At 35.0% G+C, this 6,000-nt stretch overlaps 1 long non-coding RNA gene across 1 annotated transcript in view; it reads left to right on the forward strand.

Annotated features, from left to right (window-relative positions):
- Nucleotides 1-1,183, forward strand: part of LOC138715663 (uncharacterized) — a 364,471-nt gene extending 363,288 nt beyond the window's left edge. Inside the window, exon 4 of the long non-coding RNA XR_011336533.1 lies at nucleotides 1,090-1,183. This is a non-coding gene — a long non-coding RNA (uncharacterized lncRNA). The remainder of the gene's footprint in view (nucleotides 1-1,089) is intronic.
- Nucleotides 1,184-6,000: the final 4,817 nt, after the last annotated feature.

Here is a 6,000-nt window from a genome sequence, read left to right on the forward strand (position 1 = left end):
ATTTTTGACAATCAAATAACGGAAATGATCATCATCAGCACTTCATGGAGTAGGACAATCTCCTGTTCCGGCCTGTGAATTAGTTGAAATACATTTCTTTCATTTTTTCCTCAGACGTCCAAGATCCCTTCTTCCTACTGGTTTGTATTTATAAGTCTGTAATGAGATACAAGTTTCTCCCATCCTTAATATATGGGCATTCCATCTGTTTCAGGGAGTTCCTGTTCTAAAGGAGAGATACCTAGCTGTAATTCTATCTGATGTAGAAGTACCTTGACCATTCTAACGAGTTTCATTTCTGCTGGTTGATTATATTCCAGCCGTTCTTTCTAAATTTTTCACGTTTGGCTTCCATGTAGAAGGACAGGGAGCGCCATAAATTTGTAAAATTTTAAAATTTTATCTCTCTTTTTTTGAAGTTCTAGCAATAATTCCAATAAGTTTTGGAAGTTACTTAATTTCTTATTTAAATCTTCAATCATAATTGTAACATGATAACCTAAATAATTGAAAATATAAATTTGTTAAAAAATTATTCTGTTATCTGAAGTAATTTTTTAACGAATTGAGTACTTCCCTTGGAAAGTCATAACTTTAGTTTTCGGTATAGTAATGGAAATTGTAAAAGTACACACGAGGTTAAGGGAATTATAGAAGAAATATTATGCAGTTTATGAAGGTACAGGAATTGTAAGTGTGCTTTAAGGATGATATAAGTTTATCATGAAGGATAATAAATTGGAATTAGTGTGAATATTTTCATCCGTAATATCAGTTATTTAACGATACTGTATTAACCCTGCGAGCTTATCTAGTAGCCTAATTTGTGAGATGAGATCAAGGAATCTCCATGGATTACCTGGCGTTCGCCTTACAGTCCTCGGAAAAACTCTACGATGTAATCAACCCGAGCGGGATTCGAACCCAAGCCCAACCTAGCCTCGGATCAGGACTCCTGATTATGCCGTTGGCCAGAAATAAAGTGAAATATACCCTAACGACTATTTTCACTCATCGGCTACTTAATATTTTTTTCATAAAATCTTTTTATTTTTTAGTTAAGTTCATAAAAATATTCTTTCATTTCAGGGTCACCTAGAACCTCGGTCAGCGGCAACATTCAATTGATCTCTACTTGACACCCCTTCGTCAATTGCTCCGAATGCTGTATTTTTTCTGTCCGTAAGTAAATCATATAAAATCTCACTGCTTTCAATTGTAGAAAGTGTTAAAATTCTTTCTAAGAAATGTCGACAAATGGGGTTAGGCTGTTGCTATGTGGAGCCTCGGCTGATTTATGGCACCGCGGCTTAATAGCTTTATCCTGCAACTGTGCACGAAAATATACAGTAGAAAATATACAGTAAAACAAATGAATAGGTTAAAATTTTTCTGCGGCATAATCCAAGAAACCTATAAAATACTTGTTAATTCGAAGTTGTTTTTAAAACGTACACATCCAGTGATCTTTATTTTGCCGAGAAATGGAGAAATATGAGGCTGAACAGATATACAGAATGTAACTTGAATATAATGCTTAAGATTTTTAAACAAATAAACATACTTCAAATATTTCATATTGCCGAACGAGATGGATCTCTGTCAGTAGTAAAACATTGAAGTAAGTAAGTATCTATATCTTTGAGTAATACTTAAAGTAGGTAAATTGCAGTATGCGATAATATGCAGTATTATTAGCAACATAAAAGCGAGGCTAAATTATTGCGAACCGCTTGAAACGTACCTATAGCGAGTAAGTATATGTAAACTTGGTGACACTGTGGGTTTGATTTTATGCTTGGCTATCAGACACTTCAATATTTCCCTCCGTGAATTCTGAAGTCGATAAACCCAAATTAACACGTTTCGCAGTTCATTAAGGGAATACCTTCCTGATTAACATTTCGGTCGTCAAGTCGTTAACAAACAGACGCCAATGGAAACTTTCAAGAGCCTCTAGGAGCTAATAACCTCTGCTATACTGCTCTCTCGTCCTTCGCTGTGACTCGAGTCCGGCTGCAAATATAGGTATCTCGAGTTCGATTCGAGACAAAGGAAAGTCAAAATGTATGTCTTTCCGATAACTGAGTATCTCGCTGTGTTTTATAACCAGTAGCCTTGTATTTACACACTCAAAGTGTTTAGTAATGGTTAAAAATCTGAATAAAACGTTGTTCAGTAACAGGAAACTGGAATATCCATGTAAAAGTTGACACGTGATATAATAATGTATACACTTAGTTAAAATAAACGCTCTGAATTCTTAAATATGACTGGAGCAATAAAAAGAACATTGCTAAGGAAAATGAGTACGGAAGTTTGATAAAAAAAATAACGATTGCATTGCCGGCATATGGTTCTGAGGTGTGCTAAATAACGGCAAATGAAATGGAAATTGAGACGCAGAAATGCTCCTTTGGAGAGTATAGTCTCCATCACGAAAGGAACTGAAAAGTGGACGAGAACGGGGAATTCAGAATATTAACGTGTAGAAGTACGTGTTTTGAACACATGCCACGAATGAACTCGTATTGGACCGCTAAATGAATGCTCTACTTATAGTCGAAAAAGGTGAAAAAAATGTTAAGAGACCAAGAAAACGATGGGATTACCAGTTTTTTTAAATTGTGAAGAAATTATTTCATGTATGGAGATCGGAATAGATCGATGACGTAATCTATATATATATATATATATATATATATATATATATATATATATATATATATATATTCATGCACCGGTACTCTTTTGCTCATTTTACTTATTTATTTAGTCATTTATCCACTTGCTTCATTAATCATTCGCATATTTCTTACTGATTTATTTACTTATTTACCTGACTATGCAATTATTCGATTTTTTAAATTGGTGAGTAGGCCTACTTGTCTTTGGCGATAATAATTAACTCTAGTGTTCCCCTCTAGGAGGAAGACACTGTAGGCCTACTTGTACACTTTGCCGCAGAGCGTTGCCCTTAATGCACTTTGAGGTATGGGTTACAGCGCACTAGTGTGGTGATTATGATAATTCATGGAGCAACGGTCGGATTCCGGTAGAAGACGCGGGAGTCACCCTCGAAAACTTACCATGTAACAGTGTTTTGTATACCAAAAATCTCACATGGAATCATTGGGGTTCGAACCCGTGTTACCAGCGTGAAAAGCCTACCTCTAACCGTTTGGATAACTTTGCGCTTTATTTGCTTGTGTGTGTGTGTGTGTGTGTGTGTGCGTGTGTGTGTGTGAGTGTTTGTGCGTATATAAGCTATACTTCATATCGTCGGTTTACAAGCAAAATACATTGTCAAAAATATTACTTATGAGAGAAAGGTGTTTGAAAGTTCTTGACAAAACTAAATCCTCAAAATATTAATGTTAGTAAGTTGTTTCTCTTTATGTGTATTTCATTTTCCAATTCTCAGTTTATACACATACATGAAGTACATTATATACGCTTTTTTCTCAGCAATTTTTTTTTGACTTAATGTGTTTTGCTTGTAAACCGACGATATATATACACATACAGTGTAATCCAAAAAAGGTAACCAAAATAATTCGATAATATTTAACACAAAACACAACACTTACCGAACCACAGTGTGTTCTATATATGTCTTTCATCATTGTTTATGATGAGCTCCATACGCTCAGAAAGCCTAATAACCATAGCAGCAAACTGTTCCCTTGTTACATTCTGCACAACTGTCTTACTGACTTCGCGAAGATCTTGAAGACTATGTGGAATGTCTCTGAAACACCGTTATTTCATTAATCTCCACAAAGGTTGAAAGACAACTTGTATTTAAGGAGCGGATTCTTATGTAATTAAATATTTTTCTTGCGTGTGATAAAACACAATTAACAAAGTTAAAAATTCCGAATGTCAAGTTTCAAGTTTAAAACCCGAATTTTATTTCACATAAAAACACATATTTTCACAAAAAAATTATGTAACTACATATTTTCAGGAAATCCATTATAAACACATAAATATTGGAGTTTTTTTACTTAAATAACTTTTTTTACAAGAACTTTTAAATATTTTAAAACTAAATCAATTATATCACTCAGAAATACGTTATCTTTTTAAGAATTCTTGGTTGCTTCGTGTTTGTATGGGCTGTGTGGTGTATCCGTGATCCATTTTTGTAATAGTATCGCCTCAAGTTCTGAGAACTGCTAGGCAGCATATCAATATTATTATTGTAGAATAAATTAACATGGACAAGAAGGAGAGAGATCTTGCAACACATACGTAATTAGGACTGTTTATTGTTGCTGAAGATGATTTCATTCAGCGCTTTGTTTGTGAAACACAACGGAGCTCGGGTATAAACATTATTTAATTTAAACAAATCTCTCGCCTCTCGTTCATGCCTATGAAGAGAGGAAATACATCTTGTTGTGATTCCCCGTTATCGGACCATAAGCATATGCTGCGTAGTGTAGACGTGGTGGCGTCGCTATAGGAAGCTTTTCTCCAACATAGTCAGTAGCTAGAAACATTTTTTTACGTTAAGACGTGTGTATATTAGCCTCTTAAGATGCCTAAAATCAAATCGAGTTTAAGATCGCGTCTACAGCAATATGTAGATGAATTTAAAAACATTTTTACTACCGACGGAAAAGTGTTATTTTGCCAACCATGTGGTAAATCAGTAAGTACAGATCAGAGCTCTCAGGTAACCCAACATTTGTCTGGAAACAAGCACATTGCCGCCGCTTCACGTATGCATTCACGGCAAAACAGTGGATATAAAAAATGTGTAAAGTTGCTCAAGTATTGGAGGGTGTGCCTATAGGTGAAATTGACGGTGTATGTGTTTGTGACATTCCTCTCTTTAAATATGCACATCTGACGTCCTGTGACGTGGAAAGATCGTTTTCACAGTATAAGTCGTTGTTCAGAGATAATGGGCATGCATTTGTGATGGAGAATTTGGAGATGACCTTTGTTGTTCATTGCAATTCTCGGACAACTACTAGCAAGTGATACTCAAGTGTGATTGGTGAGTACCTAGTAACATTTTTTTTCAAGCTAAATAAGGTATTTTTGTCATATTAAAAAAAATTATTTTTATTTTTAGCAAATATTTTCGTACTTTTTAGCACATAAAAATAAATATATTTAAATTTTTTAGCACATAAAAATCCGCTCCCTACTTATATTCATTACTTGATTTTAGAAATTGTGTCAAAAATTGTATATTTAATATGTAAAATTATAAATTGTACGTATGTTAGTTTTAATTATTACGTATATGTACTATTCTGTGAAGTATTGATAATAAATACTTTATTATAATCCCCACAAAGTCGCATCACACACTCATAAGTCAGGACTTCGTGCAGGTTATGGAAATTCTGTGCCTTTAAAAATTAATTGACCGGAAAACATGTGTAGCAGTAGGTGTCCATTCCTCCTAAGAATGGACATCAACTGCTACTGCTACAGATCTCGGATAATACCTCTGCCTCTGTGCAACGTCACATTTGCGATGGAGAAGTGAGGGAATAGGAGGAAAGTTGTATTGTTTTTCAATACGCTGGCGCCCACATTGTAAGATAAGCCATTTTAAATTTAACAGCCACTGATTGGCAGAGATATAATCCGAGATCTGTACAGATGTTTCCTGGTCACTTAATTTTTAGTCACAGAATTTTCATATCCTGCACGAAGTTCTGATTTGTCAATGTGTGCTCGTTTGTGTGGGGATTTATTGAAAGAACAATGCTTCAGACATATTCCACGTAGTCTTCAAGATCTTCTCGAGAACATTGGGACATTTCTTCAGAATGTAACAACAATATTATAATATTATATTTTATTTAACGACGCTCGCAACTGCAGAGGTTATATCAGCGTCGACGGTGTGGTGGAATTTTGTGCCTCAGGAGTTCTTTTACATGCCAGTAAATCTACTGATATGAGCCTGTCGCATTTAAGCACACTTAAACGCCATCGATCTAGCCCGGGATCGAACCCGCAACCTCAGGC

This window comes from Periplaneta americana, chromosome 15 (assembly GCF_040183065.1).
Source record: "Periplaneta americana isolate PAMFEO1 chromosome 15, P.americana_PAMFEO1_priV1, whole genome shotgun sequence".
In the NCBI taxonomy this organism is placed as follows: domain Eukaryota; kingdom Metazoa; phylum Arthropoda; class Insecta; order Blattodea; family Blattidae; genus Periplaneta; species Periplaneta americana.